The sequence below is a fragment of the Salvelinus alpinus genome, chromosome 23 (assembly GCF_045679555.1).
Source record: "Salvelinus alpinus chromosome 23, SLU_Salpinus.1, whole genome shotgun sequence".
Taxonomy (NCBI): domain Eukaryota; kingdom Metazoa; phylum Chordata; class Actinopteri; order Salmoniformes; family Salmonidae; genus Salvelinus; species Salvelinus alpinus.
The window spans coordinates 2,478,718-2,502,258 of NC_092108.1; the positions used below are offsets into that span (position 1 = coordinate 2,478,718).

The 23,541-nt window shown below is 47.4% G+C and overlaps 1 pseudogene; it reads right to left on the reverse strand.

The window, feature by feature from the left end:
• The window catches only part of LOC139550057 (casein kinase I-like), an 87,974-nt pseudogene extending 83,887 nt beyond the window's left edge, over positions 1 to 4,087 (reverse strand).
• Between the last annotated feature and the right edge of the window lie 19,454 nt (positions 4,088 to 23,541).

Genomic DNA, 23,541 nt, shown 5'->3' on the forward strand with positions numbered 1-23,541 from the left:
CTAGTATGAATCCATCAACATCATGCTATAGCTAGGCTTAGCAGGAATCTTAAGCAAGAAAGAAAATGTGTAGTCTGTGGAACATCCCCCTACCGTCTTTTAATGTGTGGGTTGTAGTGTACAAAACATCAGGAACACCTGCTCTTTCCATGACAGACTGACCAGGTGAATGCTATTTTATTTCACCTTTATTTAACCAGGTAGGCCAGTTGAGAACAAGTTCTCATTTATAGCTGTGACCTGACCAAGATAAAGCAAAGCAGTTCGACACATACAACACAGAGTTACACATGGAATAAACAAACATACAGTCAATAACACAATAGAAAAGTATATAATACAGTGTGTGCAAATGTAGTAAGATTGGGGAGGTAAGGCAATAAATAGGCCATAGTGGCGAAATAATTACAATTTAGCCTATACTTCTCAGGCTTCAGGTGGGGGTCAGGTTACACAGAGAGAGACCAGTCTATACTTCTCAGGCTTCAGGTGGGGGTCAGGTTACACAGAGAGAGACCAGTCTATACTTCTCAGGCTTCAGGTGGGGGTCAGGTTACACAGAGAGAGACCAGTCTATACTTCTCAGGCTTCAGGTGGGGGTCAGGTTACACAGAGAGAGACCAGTCTATACTTCTCAGGCTTCAGGTGGGGGTCAGGTTACACAGAGAGAGACCAGTCTATACTTCTCAGACTTCAGGTGGGGGTCAGGTTACACAGAGAGAGACCAGTCTATACTTCTCCGGCTTCAGGTGGGGGTCAGGTTACACAGAGACCAGTCTATACTTCTCAGGCTTCAGGTGGGGGTCAGGTTACACAGAGACCAGCCTATACTTCTCCGGCTTCAGGTGGGGGTCAGGTTACACAGAGAGAGACCAGCAAGGCCACATGGCATCCAATATTCCCATACCTATCACCCAATCCCAGATGTGTTTGTATTGTATAGCAGCCAACTCCTATTGTGGATAAAAAATTATAATAATACACAGATCTGGGACCAGGCTAAACTATCGGTCTGTCTAGATAACTAGCACAGCAGAGAGAATGTCAACCAGGCTAGTCTGTCTAGATAACTAGCTCAGCAGAGAGACTGTCAACCAGGCTAGTCTGTCTTGATAACTAGCACAGCAGAGAGACTGTCAACCAGGCTAGTCTGTCTAGATAACTATCACAGCAGAGAGACTGTCAACCAGGATAGTCTGTCTTCATATCTAGCACAGCAGAGAGACTGACAACCAGGCTAGTCTGTCTTGATAACTAGCACAGCAGAAAGACTGTCAACCAGGCTAGTCTGTCTAGATAACTAGCACAGCAGAGAGACTGTCAACCAGGCTAGTCTGTCTAGATAACTAGCACAGCAGAGAGACTGTCAACCAGGCTAGTCTGTCTAGATAACTAGCACAGCAGAGAGACTGTCAACCAGGCTAGTCTGTCTAGATAACTAACACAGCAGAGAGACTGTCAACCAGGCTAGTCTGTCTAGATAACTATCACAGCAGAGAGACTGTCAACCAGGCTAGTCTGTCTTCATATCTAGCACAGCAGAGAGACTGTCAACCAGGCTAGTCTGTCTAGATAACTAACACAGCAGAGAGACTGTCAACCAGGCTAGTCTGTCTTGATAACTAGCACAGCAGAGAGACTGTCAACCAGGCTAGTCTGTCTAGATAACTAACACAGCAGAGAGACTGTCAACCAGGCTAGTCTGTCTTGATAACTAGCACAGCAGAGAGACTGTCAACCAGGCTAGTCTGTCTTCATAACTAGCACAGCAAAGAGACTGTCAACCAGGCTAGTCTGTCTTGATAACTAGCACAGCAGAAAGACTGTCAACCAGGCTAGTCTGTCTAGATAACTAGCACAGCAGAGAGACTGTCAACCAGGCCAGTCTGTCTAGATAACTAGCACAGCAGAGAGACTGTCAACCAGGCTAGTCTGTCTAGATAACTAGCACAGCAGAGAGACTGTCAGTCATGAACAGCCATGTTTTTATAGGATTATCTGTTATTCTCAATGAACCCGTTTCACAGCCCCAGACAGACAGACAGACAGGCGGAACAAGGTCTCTATCCAACGAAGCGTCCCAAATGGCTCCCTTTTCCCTATATAGTGCCCTTGGGCTGTGGTCAAAAGGGTGCCCATTCCTTGGGAGGAATGCCACGTAAACCTCTTGCTCCTGACATACGCATCTGATCAGTTATGACTGAGACTATCATCACAACACCACACAATATGACCTTAAATCCAGTCCCTCCTACATGTGCAGCTGATTTCTGTGGTGTGCAGCAAAGCCACAAGTATCGACATCCACATCCAGCCGAGAAGACTTCCTCTGTGGTTACTTCATCTCCAGCTTTTACTGTGTTGCTGCTGTGCTGATGACACATTTTAAAGACTGTTTAGTGGTAGCTTGTGTTGTGATGAATTTCTGCAATTGACACAGTTGTCTCACTTCATCATAAACAAGAGGGTATGTTTGTAATCACTGCCAAGGGGAATCCATTGTCTCATTCAAAACGTGATGTCTGGGTGGTTTTAGGAATACGACTCCTTAGTAATTCGTCTTAAGTGATACTGCCAGTTGGATAACAGCAACAAAAAGGCTTTCGTTTTGGGTTTGTTTGGTTTATGGAGTGGCAAGGGGCAAAGACTGGGGGGGGGTAGATCCTGGGAGAACATTGATCAGTCCGTAGCTAGCAAGAATATACTCCAAACACAGACAGCAACTAAACAAGTAGCTAGCCATGTAAAGTCAACGTTCTACTACTAGCTCGTTAAGTTAGCCATATGGCAAAGTTATGCTTGCAATACATCCATTGATCAATACAAGATAGCTAGGCTCGCTTGATTTACAGTAGAGTCCATCTAGCCAGGTATCTGGGGCAAACTTACGCCTGACCTACTGTAAAATTATTTGGTTAGCTAACTAGCAATCGAGTTAGGCCCAAGCTCGCTAACTAGTTACTGGCTGCCTGGATAGGTAGCTCTGACTGTTAGCCTAGTTAGTGTGAACAGGGTTTTGTGCGATGTGTGTATCTGTTTAGCTTGATCGACGAACCAATGTAGGTAATACAATAACTAGTTGACGTTATTCATTTTTACATTGTACGTGTCGTTGATGTTTTTACACAGCTTAAACACATTAATCACGGGGGATTAGTTAGCTAGGCCTGAAACATTTACCTGTTGTCGTAGCTTGCTACACATCGATATGCTAGCTAACATTAGGTAGTAGCCTTCCTGGCGTTGTCGTTGTAGTTGACAATCGATTATAAAATATAACATTAGCATTATAAAGCGAACACAAGTTAGCGAGATGGCTTGCTAACATATTTAGTTTTGGATAGCACGCTAACTGGTGTCGCAGCTATTGTTTGTCACCTAGCTAACGTTAGCTAGAGCAGGCAGATTCACCGGCGTCGGCTAGCTGTCGGCATTTACGTCAACCAATTACATAACGTGGTAAATGCCTGGGATATCTGGTGAGTTAGATAAGCAATCAAAATGCATACAATATGTACCTTTAGCTAGCTTTGCTAACCAGCTATCTAGCTAATTTGCCTAACTACCTATGGTATCACAGGAAGTTACTGTACCTAGCTAGCGTGTTAACGCTAACACTGTTAGCTCTGGCAGTTGATTTGTTGCTGTGGCCTAGCGATGGAACTTCAGTACGATAAATTGTCGTTGGTTTTTAAAAAAGTTGTAAATACAAAGAGTTGATAACGTTAGATATATGTTTACAAATTAACAAAAACAATCGTTTGTTGACATTTCCCGAATACTAAATATAATACGACAACAGGGCAACTCCTTAATCCGTAACGTTACTGTCGAGATTGATGCACATTTCTTTGAATTCATTTTTCACTAACCTATTCGTGAAAACAAACAATGAACGAAGGGAGGGAAAGCGTGTACCTTCTCCGGTTGGTTTAAGACACGGAAATTCCAACCTCATAGTTTTGTTGATGTAATTTTCTTCATTCCATTTTCCTCCTCTCTCCTGTGGCTGTTGTCTCTTTAGCTAAACCTCGCCAGTCAGGTAACGAACGAGCGGAACATTTTTCTACCGCTGCGCTGTTCCCTACTCCAGCTAAATTGTTAAACTAGCGTAACTTGGTTTGGAGAATAGGTAGTCATAGGCCGTGTTCGAGAGCATCAAAACGACTACCAACTGACTGATCTACAAATCAAATTGTATTTGTCTAATGCGCCGAATACAACAGGTGTAGTAGACCTCACAGTGAAATGCTGAATACAACAGGTGTAGTAGACCTCACAGTGAAATGCTGAATACAACAGGTGTAGTAGACCTCACAGTGAAATGCTGAATACAACAGGTGTAGTAGACCTCACAGTGAAATGCTGAATACAACAGGTGTAGTAGACCTCACAGTGAAATGCTGAATACAACAGGTGTAGTAGACCTCACAGTGAAATGCTGAATACAACAGGTGTAGTAGACCTCACAGTGAAATGCTGAATACAACAGGTGTAGTAGACCTCACAGTGAAATGCTGAATACAACAGGTGTAGTAGACCTCACAGTGAAATGCTGAATACAACAGGTGTAGTAGACCTCACAGTGAAATGCTGAATACAACAGGTGTAGTAGACCTCACAGTGAAATGCTGAATACAACAGGTGTAGTAGACCTTACAGTGAAATGCTGAATACAACAGGTGTAGTAGACCTTACAGTGAAATGCTGAATACAACAGGTGTAGTAGACCTTACAGTGAAATGCTGAATACAACAGGTGTAGTAGACCTTACAGTGAAATACTGAATACAACAGGTGTAGTAGACCTTACAGTGAAATGCTGAATACAACAGGTGTAGTAGATCTTACAGTGAAATACTGAATACAACAGGCGTTGTAGACCTTACAGTGAAATGCTGAATACAACGGGTGTAGTAGACCTTACAGTGAAATGCTGAATACAACAGGTGTAGCAGACCTCACAGTGAAATGCTTACTTACAAGTCCTTAATCAACAATGCCGTTTTAAGAAAAAGATGCGTTAAGTAAAAAATTGATAAGTAAAAAATGTAAATAACAAATCATTAAAGAGCAGCAGTAAAATAACAGTAGCGAGGCTATATACAGGGGGTACCGGTACAGAGTCAATGTGCTTTGGGCACAGGTTAGTCGAGGTAATTGAGGTAATACATTCTGACTCGCCACACTTTCAACCCTTACACACAAACATTCACCCAAAATGTAGGTCGAGTTAAAGTCACTATGCATAGATAATAAACAGAGAGTAGCAGCAGTGTCAAATGGGGGAGGGGGGGGGGGGTAGCCATTTGATTAGCTGTTCAGGAGGCTTGGGGGTTTGGACCTAGACTTGGCGTTCCGGTACCGCTTGCCGTGCGGTAGCAGAGAGAACAGTCTATGACTAGGGTGGCTGGAGTCTTTGACAATTTTTAGGGCCTTCCTCTGACACTGCCTGGTATAGAGGTCCTGGATGGCAGGAAGCTTGTCCCCAGTGATGTACTGGGCCGTACGCACAACCCTCTGTAGTGCCTTGTGGTTGGAGACCGAGCAGTTGCCATACCAGGCAGTGATGCAACCAGTCAGGATGCTCTCGATAGTGCAGCTGTATAACCTTTTGAGGATGAGGACCCATGTCAAATCTTTTCAGTTTCCTGAATAGGCTTTGTCGTGTCCTCTTCACGACTGTCTTGGTGTATTTGGACCATGATAGTTTGTTGGTGATGTGGACACTGTTGTGACTTTACTTTCATTCATCTGATGGCTGTTATTTATTTAATCCACTAACTATGTTTAATTGTTACAGGATTAAATTAATCATGTAGGATTTAACTCATTGGGATTTGGGGCACCACGGAAGAGGTTGTTTAAAGAGTTACCATCTCCCAAATTAAACTCTATAAGGTCTATATCTATTTCATCGATAAACAGTCAACTGATTATTCATTACCTCATCATATCGTCATTCTGACCAGTCATAACCTTCTTGGATCTGAAAAAACCCCAGCCTTGCTCACTATTCAGTACTACACAAATTGGTTTAATCATTTATCTACTAACTGGTAGGGGGGGGGGTGAGAAAAGGGACACATTTTATAACTATTCTCCCATAAACCATATACTTTGCACATGAACCGCCGCCCATTTGGAATAAGAAATCATGAATGTATTTACATGTGAAATGCCTTCGTTCGTCATTTATTTCAGTCGGAACCTTCTCAGCAAGTTGTTGGCCTCCCAGCTGTAAGGCTCCGATTCTCCAAAAGGGGCCTCCCCTTTCCCGTCTTCTACTGTTGTTCACTCTGGAAGATAACCAGCCATGTTTCACTTAGATTCGCTTTTCTCGATCTCTGACTTAAGACAGCTGATCAGCTTTACCAGCGATTGACTGAGGGGAGTTTGTCGCCTCTTCCTCCTCGTGTTGGTATTCAGGATTCGGACCACGATGGACATGAGCCGCAGCTCTTCGTCTCTCTGGTCTAAAGGAAGGTGAGTTTATTTCTTCACCTCGTGTTGAGGTTCAAAGTTTCAACCATTTCCAACAGGAAGCTACCACTCCATGCTTTTCTGGTCTAAAGTTAATTTCGTTACCAAGGCTTTTTATGCACTCTGGCCAAAGGGGACGGCTCTGTCCGTCTGACACGCTCTTCTGACCTACCACCGGGGAGTGGCTACTTAATGTGCAAAGGATATGATTAGAAGTTCTCTTATGACTCCTAAAATCACATTAATATCTTAACAAAAATACTTACATATTTTTTTATTTTATATGTACAACATCTTGGATGAAAACTTAACAGATAAAGGGGGTATCCTTTCCAAGTTACAGTATCCATACCGTTTTAAATAACATCACAAAATTAAAACCAATATTACATTCGTTTTCCATAGTTCCCCACTGACCATTCCCCACATTCTTTGTTAGTATTACTGTTCCATTATCCACGTTTGGACAGAGTTTTGGGCAAGCAAAAGTCTTTGGAGACAAAGGGACATTCCTTTAGCCAATACTGGAGGGTAGAGAGAGTCCTCTCCTGCTTAATTTACGACTGGGCATGGAGGTGTCAAAACCCCCACAGTTCCCTCCTCCCCCCTTTTCGGGTGGGCGAGGGTCTGGTTATTGTCAGCCATTGCCAAGCTGATCTGACCCATTGTGATTCTCACAGGACAGTCATGACAATACCAAGGAACTTTAAGCTCTCAACCTGCTCCACTACAGCCCTGTCGATAAGAATGGGGGCATGCTCGGTCCTCCTTTTCCTGTAGTCCACAATCATCTCCTTTGTCTTCATCACGTTGAGGGATAGGTTGTTATCCTGGCATCACACGGCCAGGTTTCTGACCTACCACTGTTGAGTCGTCGGCAAACTTGATGGTGTTGGAGTTGTAAATGGCCATGTAGTCATGGGTGAACAAGAGGGGGCTGAGCATGCACCCCTGAGGGGCCCCGTGCTGAGGATCAACATGGCAGATGTGTTGTTATCTACCCTTACCACCTGGGGGCGGCCCGTCAGGAAGTCTAGGATCCAGTTGCAGAGGGAGGTGTTTAGTCCCAGGGTCCTTAGCTTAGTGATGAGCTTTGCGGGCACTATGGTGTTGTCAATGAATAGCATTCTCACGTAGGTGTTCCTTTTGTCCAGGTGGGAACGGCAGTGAGAGATTGCATCATCTGTGAATCTGTTGGGGCGGTATGCAAATTGGAGTGGGTCTAGGGTTTCTGGGATAATGGTGTTAATGTGAGCCATGACCAGCCTTTTAAAGCACTTCATGGCTACAGACGTGAGTGCTATGGGTCGGTAGTCATTTAGACAGGTTACCTTAGTGTTCTTGGGCACAGGGACTATGATTACAGACTCAGTCAGGGACAGGTTGAAAATGTCAGTTAAGACACTTGCCAGTTGGTCAGCGCATGCTCGGAGTACACATCCTGGTAATCCGTCTGGCCCTGCGGCCTTGTGAATGTTGACCTGTTTAAAGGTCTTACATCGCCTCTGGAGAGCGTGATCACACAGTCGTCCGGAACAGCTGATGCTCTCATGCATGTTTCAGTGTTACTTGCCTCGAAGCGAGAATATAAGTAATTTAACTCATCTGGTTGGCTCGTGTCACTGTGTAGCTCGTGGCTGTACTTCCCTTTGTAGTCCGTAATTTTTGCATGTTTTTTTGCATGCCCTGCCACATCCGACGAGCGTCGGAGCCGGTTTAGTACGATTCAATCTTAGTCCTGTATTGACACTTTGCCTGTGTAACGGATGTGAAATGGCTAGCTAGTTAGCGGGTACGCGCTAATAGCGTTTCAATCAGTTACGTCACTTGCTCTGAAACCTAGAAGTAGTGTTTCCCCTTGCTCTGCAAGGGCCGCGGCTTTTGTGGAGCGATGGGTAACGGTGCTTCGTGGGTGACTGTTGTTGTTGTTGATGTGTGCAGAGGGTCCCTGGTTCGCGCCCGTGTAGGGGCGAGGGGACGGTCTAAAGTTATACTGTTACACCTGTTCGATGGTTCGTCGGAGGTCATTCCTGTTGTGGAAAGCTCTTTGAGAAAGACTCACAGCTGTAATCGCTGCCAAAGGTGCTTCTACAACGTATTGACTCAGTGGTATGTCAGTTAGATATTTCTGTATTTGATTTTCAATGCATTTGCAAAAACTTCTAAAACATGTTTTCACTTTGTCATTATGGGGTATTGTGTGTAGATGGATGAAACAAATATAATCAATTGTGAATTCAGGCTGTAACACAACAAAATGGGGAATAAGTCAAGGGGTCTGAATACTTTCTGATGACAATATACACTGCATTCGGAAAGTTCAGACCCCTTGACTTTTTCCACATTTTTTAACGTTACAGCCTTAACCTTAAATTGATAGATTTTTTTATCCTCTCAAATACCCTATAATGACAAAGCATTTTTCAATGACTCTATAGGGCAGCAGTCTCTAAGGTGCAGGGTGGAGAACCGGCTAGTGACAGTGTCTAAGGTTCAAGGCAGGGTACTGGGAGGAGGTCGGCTAGTGGTGACTGTTTACCAGTCTGATGGTCTGGAGACAGAAGCTGTTTATCAGTCTGATGGCCTGGAGACAGAAGCTGTTTATCAGTCTGATGGCCTGGAGACAGAAGCTGTTTATCAGTCTGATGGCCTGGAGACAGAAGCTGTTTATCAGTCTGATGGTCTGGAGATAGAAGCTGTTTATCAGTCTGATGGTCTGGAGACAGAAGCTGTTTATCAGTCTGATGGCCTGGAGATAGAAGCTGTTTATCAGTCTGATGGTCTGGAGACAGAAGCTGTTTATCAGTCTGATGGTCTGGAGACAGAAGCTGTTTATCAGTCTGATGGCCTGGAGATAGAAGCTGTTTATCAGTCTGATGGTCTGGAGATAGAAGCTTCAGCTCTGACTCCTGCTCTGGGTGGTCCTCCTCCAGCTTCAGCTCTGACTCCTGCTCTGGGTGGTCCTCCTCCAGCTTCAGCTCTGACTCCTGCTCTGGGTGGTCCTCCTCCAGCTTCAGCTCTGACTCCTGCTCTGGGTGGTCCTCCTCCAGCTTCAGCTCTGACTCCTGCTCTGGATGGTCCTCCTCCAGCTTCAGCTCTGACTCCTGCTCTGGATGGTCCTCCTCCAGCTTCAGCTCTGACTCCTGCTCTGGGTGGTCCTCCTCCAGCTTCAGCTCTGACTCCTGCTCTGGGTGGTCCTCCTCCAGCTTCAGCTCTGACTCCTGCTCTGGGTGGTCCTCTCCTCCAGCTTCAGCTCTGACTCCTGCTCTGGGTGGTCCTCCTCCAGCTTCAGCTCTGACTCCTGCTCTGGGTGGTCCTCCTCCAGCTTCAGCTCTGACTCCTGCTCTGGGTGGTCCTCTCCTCCAGCTTCAGCTCTGACTCCTGCTCTGGGTGGTCCTCCTCCAGCTTCAGCTCTGACTCCTGCTCTGGGTGGTCCTCCTGCAGCTTCAGCTCTGACTCCTGCTCTGGGTGGTCCTCCTGCAGCTTCAGCTCTGACTCCTGCTCTGGGTGGTCCTCCTCCAGCTTCAGCTCTGACTCCTGCTCTGGGTGGTCCTCCTCCAGCTTCAGCTCTGACTCCTGCTCTGGGTGGTCCTCTCCTCCAGCTTCAGCTCTGACTCCTGCTCTGGGTGGTCCTCCTCCAGCTTCAGCTCTGACTCCTGCTCTGGGTGGTCCTCCTGCAGCTTCAGCTCTGACTCCTGCTCTGGGTGGTCCTCTCCTCCAGCTTCAGCTCTGACTCCTGCTCTGGGTGGTCCTCCTCCAGCTTCAGCTCTGACTCCTGCTCTGGGTGGTCCTCCTGCAGCTTCAGCTCTGACTCCTGCTCTGGGTGGTCCTCCTGCAGCTTCAGCTCTGACTCCTGCTCTGGGTGGTCCTCCTCCAGCTTCAGCTCTGACTCCTGCTCTGGGTGGTCCTCCTCCAGCTTCAGCTCTGACTCCTGCTCTGGATGGTCCTCCTCCAGCTTCAGCTCTGACTCCTGCTCTGGGTGGTCCTCCTCCAGCTTCAGCTCTGACTCCTGCTCTGGGTGGTCCTCCTCCAGCTTCAGCTCTGACTCCTGCTCTGGGTGGTCCTCCTCCAGCTTCAGCTCTGACTCCTGCTCTGGGTGGTCCTCTCCTCCAGCTTCAGCTCTGACTCCTGCTCTGGGTGGTCCTCCTCCAGCTTCAGCTCTGACTCCTGCTCTGGGTGGTCCTCCTCCAGCTTCAGCTCTGACTCCTGCTCTGGGTGGTCCTCCTCCAGCTTCAGCTCTGACTCCTGCTCTGGGTGGTCCTCTCCTCCAGCTTCAGCTCTGACTCCTGCTCTGGGTGGTCCTCCTGCAGCTTCAGCTCTGACTCCTGCTCTGGGTGGTCCTCCTGCAGCTTCAGCTCTGACTCCTGCTCTGGGTGGTCCTCCTGCAGCTTCAGCTCTGACTCCTCCGGAACATCTTATAGAACCAAATCACATTCTAACTAAACCTGACAGGTTTAAGTTCCTGGGCGGTAGTCTGGATCTTTCTACCCATATCAGTTGCTTTTTTAATAGGTAGGCCTGAAGGTTTTTAGGCTAAATAACCATATCAAAATGGAAAGCTCATTGAAAAAGGTCATATGCCAGCAGGCCTATTGGGCCAAAATCAACAATAGTCTATTGTACAGATCAGTGATTCCCAACCAGGGGTACTAGGACCCTGGGGGTACTTGAGAAGACTCATGAGACCATAGGCCTACTGGTAAAATGCACATGAGGGGGCACTCCGGGCAGAGCCAAATTCAGTTGGTGGTTTAGCAACCAAAAAAGATTGGGAACCACTGGGATAGAAACCATATATCCTGAGGATACATTTATTGTAGCTGGGGATTTTAACAAAGAAAATTTGAGAACAAGGCTACCTAAATTCAGCATATTGGTTGCAGCGCTCGCATGGGCAATACACTGGACCACTGCTACTCTAAGTTCCGTGATGCATACAAGGCCCTCCCCCGCCCTCCCTTCGGCAAATCTGACCACGACTCCATTTTGCTCCTACAGTTTCCCCCAGTCTCCCTCTCAGTCTCCTGGGCCAGAGAGTAAAACCAAGTCTTTAGAAGAGGGTTAACACTCACACTACCAAGCTTACCCAGAGGGTGTTGTAATGTTGGAGTGTCGGAGTGTGCCCATGGCTATCTCAAAATTTAAAAAACAAGAAAATTGGTTTGCTTAATATAAGGAATTTTTATTATTTATACTTTTACTTTTGATACTTACATATATTTTAGGAATTACATTTACTTTTGGTATTTAAGTATATTTAAAACTAAATACTTTTAGACTTTTACTCAAGTAGTATTTTACTGGGTGACTTACTTTTACTTGAGTCATTTTCTATTAACATATCGTTACTTTTACTCAAGTATCACGACACCCGTGGTTGGACACCCCTGGTTGGACGACACTGGTTGGACACCCGTGGTAGGACACCCCTGGTTGGACACCCCTGGTTGGACACCCCTGGTTGGACACTGTCACGGAAAAGCTTTACACAATAAATCTACATGGAGTATTCAAAACTGATTTCATTTCTTTACCAAAATTAATTGTTTTGCATTTCACATGGGTTGACTAAGACTTGATCTCGTAATCTAGCCAAAGATTAGTTGTTAAAAGGTATCAACGTATCTAAGGTATAATAATGCAATATAAATATTTTTTGATTAGTAACACATTTTTATCAAATGTAAAACTTAACTGTTAGGAGAAAGTTCTACTGGTTGAAAACACATTGTTGGTGAACGAGCACAAGATGCAGGAACATATTGTGAACACAAGAGGGCGCCAGAGCCTAACAGTCAGCCACCATGAAGCACTGAACAGCCAGACGGCGCAGCCGAACCTACAGACATGTTCACTGATCACTGAGTGAGGACTACATGGGAAGCATCACAGACACAGGATTCCATCGTAGCTCAGTGGATATACACAGGGAGCATCTGAGATGGTACCCTATTCCCTCTATGTAGGCCCATAGCACCCTATTCCCTCTATGTAGGCCCATAGCACCCTATTCCCTCTATGTAGGCCCATAGCACCCTATTCCCTCTATGTAGGCCTATAGCACCCTATTCCCTCTATGTAGGCTTATAGCACCATATTATTTCACTAGCCCATAGGGCTCTGGTCTAAAGTAGTGCACTATATAGGGAATAGGGCTCTGGTCAACAGCATTGCACTATATAGGGAATAGGGCCCTGGTCTATAGTAGTGTACTATATATAGGGAATAGGGTTCTATAGGGCTCTGGTCTAAAGTAGTGCACTATGTAGGGAATAGGGTGCCATTTGGGATGTAAAAACAGTATCCTCTTACCAAATGGGATTCTGGGAATGTTTAGCACATCTCATCACGTGGAACACCTAGACAGCATGATACACTGTGTAGGTATGACTTCATTGGTGTAAATACACTGAAGACGTAACCACAGAACAACCAGCCAGATATTTCACCCGGATGTAGAAATGGGAAGCATCTGGCTTGGTGTTTCCACTCACTACCAAATATGGTGATGAGGAAGCCCAGTGGCCGGCGGTGGGAGAAGATGAAGCGAGATTTTGGCCGACATTCTGCTAATTTTGTCATCGATTTATTTAAAAAATATATATATTCTCTCCAATTTCGATCTTGTCTCATCACTGCAACTCCCCAACGTGCTCGGGAGGCGAAGGTCGGGTCATGCGTCCTCTGAAACATGACCCCCCCAAACCGCTTCTTAACACCCGCCCACTTAACCTGGAAGCCAGCCGCACTGATGTGTCAGAGGAAACACCGTTCAACTGATGACCAGAGTCAGCCTGCAGGCACCCGGCCCACCACAAGGAGTCGCTAGAGCGAGATGAGCCAAGTAAAGCCCCCCCCGACAAAACCCTTCCCTAACCCGGCCTCCATACAACTCTGTTCCCTAAATTACACTGAACATAAATATAAACGCAACATCCAACCATTTCAAAGATTTTACTGATTTACAGTTCATATAAGGAAATCAGTCTATTAAAATAAATTCATTAGTCTCTAATCTATGTATGTCACATGACTGGGAATACAGATCTGCATCTGTTGGTAACAGATACCTTAAAAACAAGGTAGAGGTGTGGATCAGAAAACCAGTCAGTATCTGACCACCATTTACCTCATGAAAACCAGTCAGTATCTGAACACCATTTACCTCATGAAAACCAGTCAGTATCTGACCACCATTTACCTCATGCAGCGCGACACATCTCCTTCACTATAGAGTTGATCAGGCTGATGGTTGAGGCCTGTGGAACGTTGTCCCACTTCTCTTCTATGGCTGTGTGAAGTTACTGGATATCGGCGGGAACTGGAACATGTTGTAGTACAAGTCGATCCAGAGCATCCCAAACATGCTCAGTGGGTGACATGTCTGGTGAGTATGCAGGTCATGAAAGAACTGGGACATTTTCAGCTTCTAGGAATTGTGTACAGATCCTTGTGACATGGGGCCGTGCATTATCATGCTGAAACATGAGGTGATGGTGACAGAGAGAGAGCAACAACAGTAGGGTGTGAATCCTCATGCCAAGTACAGGGGTGAGGAGAGGAGGGGTGAAGAAAGGAGGGGTGAAGAAAGGAGGGGTGAGGAAAGGAGGGGAGGGGAAAGGAGAGGAGGAGGGGTGAGGAAAGGAGGGGTGAGATGAGGAGGAGAAGGGTGAGGAAAGGAGGGGTGAGGTGAGGAGGGGAGGGGTGAGGAGAGGAGGGGAGGGGTGAGGAGAGGGGGGTGAGGTGAGGAAGGGAGAGGAGGGGTGAGGAGAGGAGGGGTGAGGAGAGGAGGGGTGAGGAGAGGGGTGAGGAGAGGTAAGGAGGGGTGAGGAGAGGGGTGAGGAGGGGTGAGGAAAGGAGGGGTGAGGAGAGGAGAGGAGAGGAAAGGAGGGGTGAGAGGAAAGGAGGGGTGAGGTGAGGAAAGGAGGGGTGAGGAGAGGTGAGGAAAGGAGGGGTGAGGAGAGGTGAGGAGAGGAGGGGTGAGGAGAGGTGAGGAGGGGTGAGGAAAGGAGGGGTGATGAGGAAGGGTGAGGAGATGGCGTCATGAATAACCATGATCCCTCTGTATTTCTGTCATCACTATTCTAATGGATGACAGGACGCACACTCAGGAGAGCCCTATGTTGTTATTTAATACACTAAACGCAAATCAATTCCCAATGAGGCTATACACTACAACACTGCAGTGCACATTAAATGATACAGCCGGCAGCGACATCTGGTACAACACATCGTAACTACTGAGACGTTTTCTGTTGTACTTTGTCCCTGGATAAATAAATGAACTCAGTAAGAAAGGTTGCTTAGTTCAGAATTAGTTGTATCACTGGTTCACACTCATTAAGACTTCCAGAGTAGATATGGTTGGGTTTGCGCAGCATTTGATATCATTGAAGACCAGTGGCACATCAACGTTTTGCTTCCCTGCCAGTTTCCAGGTGGAGGACTGGGCTGGTGTTACTAGTCAATAGGTAAACCAATCAAAACTCCATGTCTGACAAGTCTGTTACCTGGAGTAAATATGTCGGGAGTCAGCAACTACTATGACGCAGTAGGAAGGTAAGTGATTGATCAATGAGGCCGACAGCGCACCGCGAGGCCGACAGCGCACCGCGAGGCCGACAGCGCACCGCGAGGGCCGACAGCGCACCGCGAGGCCGACAGCGCACCACGAGGCTGATTGAAAAGGAAACATACAAGGAAGAGCCTGGTTAGAAGGGTGGCAGGATAACAGTAACTACCTCGCACACAGCAACACATGTTCCTGCTGCTCCATCACATGTTCCTGCTGCTCCATGAATACCTCGCACACAGCAACACATGTTCCTGCTGCTCCATGAATACCTCGCACACAGCAACACAGGTTACTGCTGCTCCATGAATACCTCGCACACAGCAACACAGGTTACTGCTGCTCCATGAATACCTCGCACACAGCAACACATGTTCCTGCTGCTCCATGAATACCTCGCACACAGCAACACAGGTTACTGCTGCTCCATGAATACCTCGCACACAGCAACACATGTTCCTGCTGCTCCATGAATACCTCGCACACAGCAACACAGGTTCTTGCTGCTCCATGAATACCTCGCACACAGCAACACAGGTTCCTGCTGCTCCATGAATACCTCGCACACAGCAACACATGTTCCTGCTGCTCCATCACATGTTCCTGCTGCTCCATGAATACCTCGCACACAGCAACACAGGTTCTTGCTGCTCCATGAATACCTCGCACACAGCAACACAGGTTCCTGCTGCTCCATGAATACATCGCACACAGCAACACATGTTCCTGCTGCTCCATGAATACCTCGCACACAGCAACACATGTTCCTGCTGCTCCATCACATGTTCCTGCTGCTCCATGAATACCTCGCACACAGCAACACAGGTTCTTGCTGCTCCATGAATACCTCGCACACAGCAACACATGTTCCTGCTGCTCCATCACATGTTCCTGCTGCTCCATGAATACCTCGCACACAGCAACACAGGTTCCTGCTGCTCCATGAATACCTCGCACACAGCAACACAGGTTCCTGCTGCTCCATGAATACCTCGCACACAGCAACACATGTTCCTGCTGCTCCATGAATACCTCGCACACAGCAACACATGTTCCTGCTGCTCCATCACATGTTCCTGCTGCTCCATGAACGTGATGTGTGGGAAGCAGTGTTGATTACCACAGACACGTGAAGCCGGGCCAGCTAGCAGAAAGGATATACATCGACTGAGAACGGGAGAGACAAAGATAAGAGTTATGAAGGCCAACATGTGAGTTGCAGGAAGTGAATTTCAGAGTCAAAGGACGACAGACAAGACAATATTTTATTCTGTGGATTAAATTTATTTCAATTTCCCCCCCCAAAAAGAATTGTACAATACAAAATTGTTTTGCAACGGCTTCGAGAAAATGGTTTGAGTAGAGGTCTGTCATGACAAAGTGCTTTTTGACATCCATTGTTCCGCTGCTTTGCAGTTGGATTTTCATTCCCTCTCCCACATGCGTCTATAGGCTGCTGAGTGGACCAAGCACACAGTGGACCAAGCACACAGTGGACCAAGCACACAGTGAACCAAGCACACAGTGAACCAAGCACACAGTGAACCAAGCACACAGTGGACCAAGCACACAGTGAACCAAGCACACAGTGGACCAAGCACACAGTGAACCAAGCACACAGTGAACCAAGCACACAGTGAACCAAGCACACAGTGAACCAAGCACACAGTGGACCAAGCACACAGTGGACCAAGCACCCAGTGGACCAAGCACACAGTGGACCAAGCACACAGTGGACCAAGCACACAGTGGACCAAGCACACAGTGAACCAAGCACACAGTGAACCAAGCACACAGTGAACCAAGCACACAGTGAACCAAGCACACAGTGGACCAAGCACACAGTGAACCAAGCACACAGTGGACCAAGCACACAGTGGACCAAGCACACAGTGGACCAAGCACACAGTGGACCAAGCACACAGTGGACCAAGCACACAGTGGACCAAGCACACAGTGAACCAAGCACACAGTGAACCAAGCACACAGTGAACCAAGCACACAGCGGACCAAGCACACAGCGGACCAAGCACACAGCGGACCAAGCACACAGCGGACCAAGCACACAGCGGACCAAGCACACAGTGGACCAAGCACACAGCGGACCAAGCACACAGTGGACCAAGCACACAGTGGACCAAGCACACAGTGGACCAAGCACACAGCGGACCAAGCACACAGTGGACCAAGCACACAGCGGACCAAGCACACAGTGGACCAAGCACACAGTGGACCAAACAAACGACGAGCCGCAGAACAGACTGGGGGGCCACAACAACTCAACAGACTGGGGGGCCACAACAACTCAACAGACTGGGGGGCCACAACAACTCAACAGACTGGGGGGCCACAACAACTCAACAGACTGGGGGGCCACAACAACTCAACAGACTGGGGGGCCACAACAACTCAACAGACTGGGGGGCCACAACAACTCAACAGACTGGGGGGCCACAACAACTCAACAGACTGGGGGGCCACAACAACTCAACAGACTGGGGGGCCACAACAACTCAACAGACTGGGGGGCCACAACAACTCAACAGACTGGGGGGCCACAACAACTCAACAGACTGGGGGGCCACAACAACTCAACAGACTGGGGGGCCACAACAACTCAACAGACTGGGGGGCCACAACAACTCAACAGACTGGGGGGCCACAACAACTCAACAGACTGGGGGGCCACAACAACTCAACAGACTGGGGGGCCACAACAACTCAACAGACTGGGGGGCCACAACAACTCAACAGACTGGGGGGCCACAACAACTCAACAAAATGTCAGTGAGGGTCATAACCAAAAATACTTTGTGCCAAAAGAAAGTAAAAAAGAAAAAAATCTGGATAGATTCGCTAGTTCCATTTTCAGATGGAAATAATGAATGCAGGTTCAATTGAATCAAGGCGTTAATTTTTCAGGGACTTGTTCAAAAGTAAAAACATTATTTAAAAGTGTTTCACATTCATTCTGACACTATTTGTGGTTATGAACGGTTTCCAACAGCCTGACCGCCACGTAGCCTGAAATACAGTAATCTTGTGCTAACATTCCACTCCTTGCCAATGCCTGTCATGCCAAACAGTGGCAAGGAGAGGAATGTTAGCACGTCCTGGATTTCAGGCTACCCATCGGGCAGGCTGTCACTGACTGAGAACAGTGAGGGTGTATCTTAGCAACATGAACTGAATTATACCATATTATTATTAAAACCACACGGCTTCATCATGTTTCATCTGAACACAGGCTTTACATGAGCCTACCCACACCTTAGAAAAATAGAGTCGGAGTTAGGAATAGGATGCATATCATAGCAAAAATATACTTGGGCCTTTCTCTGTATGGGGACTCCAATGGGACATTCTTCTCAGGGCTCAGAGGTCAGTCCTACTTCTCAGGGCTCAGAGGTCAGTCCTACTTCTCATTCTCAGGGGTCAGTCCTACTTCTCGGGGCTCAGAGGTCAGTCCTACTTCTCGGGGCTCAGAGGTCAGTCCTACTTCTCATTCTCAGGGGTCAGTCCTACTTTTCAGGGTCAACATACTGCCATGTATCCTGACAGGCTCTGGTCAACATACTGCCATGTATCCTGACAGGCTCTGGTCAACATACTGCCATCTATCCTGACAGGCTCTGGTCAACATACTGCCATCTATCCTGACAGGCTCTGGTCAACATACTGCCATCTATCCTGACAGGCTCTGGTCAACATACTGCCATCTATCCTGACAGGCTCTGGCCAACATACTGCCATCTATCCTGACAGGCTCTGGTCAACACACTGCCATCTATCCTGACAGGCTCTGGTCAACATACTGCCATGTATCCTGACAGGCTCTGGTCAACATACTGCCATGTATCCTGACAGGCTCTGGTCAACACACTGCCATGTATCCTGACAGGCTCTGGTCAACATACTGCCATGTATCCTGACAGGCTCTGGTCAACATACTGCCATGTATCCTGACAGGCTCTGGTCAACATACTGCCATGTATCCTGACAGGCTCTGGTCAACATACTGCCATGTATCCTGACAGGCTCTGGTCAACATACTGCCATGTATCCTGACAGGCTCTGGTCAACATACTGCCATCTATCCTGACAGGCTCTGGTCAACACACTGCCATCTATCCTGACAGGCTCTGGTCAACACACTGCCATCTATCCTGACAGGCTCTGGTCAACATACTGCCATCTATCCTGACAGGCTCTGGTCAACATACTGCCATCTATCCTGACAGGCTCTGGTCAACACACAGTAGTGGGGGTTGTTTTCTGGATTCTACATGCAAGGCTAGACTGGTCTATGTTAGAGCAGAACCTGTGTGGCGGTGTTTACTAGGGTCTTCCCAGACGTACTGTAGTAGAGATTCATTTTGTTGTCCACATTCAGACATTTAGGCTAAAACAAAAGTCTAAACTAAGGGATAGATTTGGCTAAAGATGGCACTAGGCTAGATTTCTGCGACACACAATTATTCAACGATGTTACCAGCACAAAGAAAAACTATAAAACAAACAGCTTGATCTGAACAAGATAGACTGAAGTTAAATAACCATATTCATCTCATTTAGCTCTCCACCCTCCTCAACATACTGTTCCATCAACCACAGAGTTCAATAACAGAACTATTCTCTGAACCGGGACACAGAACCACTGTCTGTTCCATCAACCACAGAGTTCAATAACAGAACTATTCTCTGAACCGGGACACAGAACCACTGTCTGTTCCATCAACCACAGAGTTCAATAACAGAACTATTCTCTGAACCGGGACACAGAACCACTGTCTGTTCCATCAACCACAGAGTTCAATAACATAACTATTCTCTCTGAACCGGGACACAGAACCATTGTCTGTTCCATCAACCACAGAGTTCAATAACAGAACTATTCTCTGAACCGGGACACAGAACCACTGTCTGTTCCATCAACCACAGAGTTCAATAACAGAACTATTCTCTCTGAACCGGGACACAGAACCACTGTCTGTTCCATCAACCACAGTTCAATAACAGAACTATTCTCTGAACCGGGACACAGAACCACTGTCTGTTCCATCAACCACAGAGTTCAATAACAGAACTATTCTCTGAACCGGGACACAGAACCACTGTCTGTTCCATCAACAATGTAGAAACTTTAAAACAACAGTAAAACAGAAGCTTAACAGCCGGAGGAAACAGCAGCCTGGCACAGTATAGTAGATTAACGTCCCAAATGGCACCCTATTTTCTGTATAGTGCACATAGAGCCCTATGGGCCCTGGTCTAAAGTAGTGCACTATGTAGGGAATAGGGTTCCATAGGGCTCTGGTCTGAAGTAGTGCACTATGTAGGGAATAGGGTGCCATAGGGCTCAGGTCTAAAGTAGTGCACTATATAGGGAATAGGGTTCTATATGGTCCTGGTCTAAAGTAGTGCACTATATAGGGAGAAGGGTGCCTTTGGGAGTTAACCTCCCTGAAATAAAAAGTATGGGTTTATCATTCACATCTGCGTCATATCCTTTAAGATCTGATGTTTGGAATGCTTTCCCTAATTGGCCCCAGAATTACTTTCATTTAGATTTTGAGACTGTTGAGAACTTCAAATAACATATCGTTGTTGCTTTAGATCATGCGATAGTAACCCTTATTTTATAGCAACATGTGACATTCCTATACAAGAGTTAAGTGGAGCTAAGCTGATCTGGGCAGCTGGTTATAGCCACAGTACTAAGCTGATCTGGGCAGCTGGTTATAACCACAGTACTAAGCTGATCTGGGCTGGGCAGCTGGTTATAGCCACAGTACTAAGCTGATCTGGGCTGGGCAGCTGGTTATAGCCACAGTACTAAGCTGGGCTGGGCAGCTGGTTATAGCCACAGTACTAAGCTGATCTGGGCAGCTGGTTATAACCACAGTACTAAGCTGATCTGGGCTGGGCAGCTGGTTATAGCCACAGTACTAAGCTGATCTGGGCTGGGCAGCTGGTTATAGCCACAGTACTAAGCTGATCTGGGCAGCTGGTTATAGCCACAGTACTAAGCTGATCTGGGCAGCTGGTTATAACCACAGTACTAAGCTGATCTGGGCAGCTGGTTATAGTCACAGTACTAAGCTGATCTGGGCAGCTGGTTATAACCACAGTACTAAGCTGATCTGGGCAGCTGGTTATAACCACAGTACTAAGCTGATCTGGGCAGCTGGTTATAACCACAGTACTAAGCTGATCTGGGCAGCTGTTATAACCACAGTACTAAGCTGATCTGGGCAGCTGGTTATAACCACAGTACTAAGCTGATCTGGGCTGGGCAGCTGGTTATAGCCACAGTACTAAGCTGATCTGGGCTGGGCAGCTGGTTATAGCCACAGTACTAAGCTGATCTGGGCTGGGCAGCTGGTTATAGCCACAGTACTAAGCTGATCTGGGCAGCTGGTTATAGCCAAAGTACTAAGCTGATCTGGGCAGCTGGTTATAACCACAGTACTAAGCTGATCTGGGCAGCTGGTTATAGCCACAGTACTAAGCTGATCTGGGCTGCTGGTTATAACCACAGTACTAAGCTGATCTGGGCAGCTGGTTATAGCCACAGTACTAAGCTGATCTGGGCTGGGCAGCTGGTTATAGCCACAGTACTAAGCTGATCTGGGCAGCTGGTTATAGCCACAGTACTAAGCTGATCTGGGCTGGGCAGCTGGTTATAGCCACAGTACTAAGCTGATCTGGGCTGGGCAGCTGGTTATAGCCACAGTACTAAGCTGATCTGGGCTGGGCAGCTGGTTATAGCCACAGTACTAAGCTGATCTGGGCTGGGCAGCTGGTTATAGCCACAGTACTAAGCTGATCTGGGCAGCTGGTTATAGCCACAGTACTAAGCTGATCTGGGCTGGGCAGCTGGTTATAGCCACAGTACTAAGCTGATCTGGGCAGCTGGTTATAGCCACAGTACTAAGCTGATCTGGGCTGGGCAGCTGGTTATAGCCACAGTACTAAGCTGATCTGGGCAGCTGGTTATAGCCACAGTACTAAGCTGATCTGGGCTGGGCAGCTGGTTATAACCACAGTACTAAGCTGATCTGGGCTGGGCAGCTGGTTATAGCCACAGTACTAAGCTGATCTGGGCTGGGCAGCTGGTTATAGCCACAGTACTAAGCTGATCTGGGCTGGGCAGCTGGTTATAGCCACAGTACTAAGCTGATCTGGGCTGGGCAGCTGGTTATAGCCACAGTACTAAGCTGATCTGGGCTGGGCAGCTGGTTATAACCACAGTACTAAGCTGATCTGATCTGGGCAGCTGGTTATAGCCACAGTACTAAGCTGATCTGGGCTGGGCAGCTGGTTATAACCACAGTACTAAGCTGATCTGGGCAGCTGGTTATAGCCACAGTACTAAGCTGATCTGGGCAGCTGGTTATAACCACAGTACTAAGCTGATCTGGGCAGCTGGTTATAACCACAGTACTAAGCTGATCTGGGCAGCTGGTTATAGCCACAGTACTAAGCTGATCTGGGCAGCTGGTTATAACCACAGTACTAAGCTGATCTGGGCAGCTGGTTATAGCCACAGTACTAAGCTGATCTGGGCAGCTGGTTATAGCCACAGTACTAAGCTGATCTGGGCAGCTGGTTATAGCCACAGTACTAAGCTGATCTGGGCAGCTGGTTATAGCCACAGTACTAAGCTGATCTGGGCAGCTGGTTATAGCCACAGTACTAAGCTGATCTGGGCAGCTGGTTATAGCCACAGTACTAAGCTGATCTGGGCAGCTGGTTATAGCCACAGTACTAAGCTGATCTGGGCAGCTGGTTATAGCCACAGTACTAAGCTGATCTGGGCAGCTGGTTATAACCACAGTACTAAGCTGATCTGGGCAGCTGGTTATAACCACAGTACTAAGCTGATCTGGGCAGCTGGTTATAGCCACAGTACTAAGCTGATCTGGGCAGCTGGTTATAACCACAGTACTAAGCTGATCTGGGCAGCTGGTTATAGCCACAGTACTAAGCTGATCTGGGCAGCTGGTTATAGCCACAGTACTAAGCTGATCTGGGCAGCTGGTTATAGCCACAGTACTAAGCTGATCTGGGCAGCTGGTTATAGCCACAGTACTAAGCTGATCTGGGCAGCTGGTTATAGCCACAGTACTAAGCTGATCTGGGCAGCTGGTTATAGCCACAGTACTAAGCTGATCTGGGCAGCTGGTTATAGCCACAGTACTAAGCTGATCTGGGCAGCTGGTTATAGCCACAGTACTAAGCTGATCTGGGCAGCTGGTTATAGCCACAGTACTAAGCTGATCTGGGCAGCTGGTTATAGCCACAGTACTAAGCTGATCTGGGCAGCTGGTTATAGCCACAGTACTAAGCTGATCTGGGCAGCTGGTTATAGCCACAGTACTAAGCTCATCTGGGCTGGGCAGCTGGTTATAGCCACAGTACTAAGCTGATCTGGGCAGCTGGTTATAGCCACAGTACTAAGCTGATCTGGGCAGCTGGTTATAG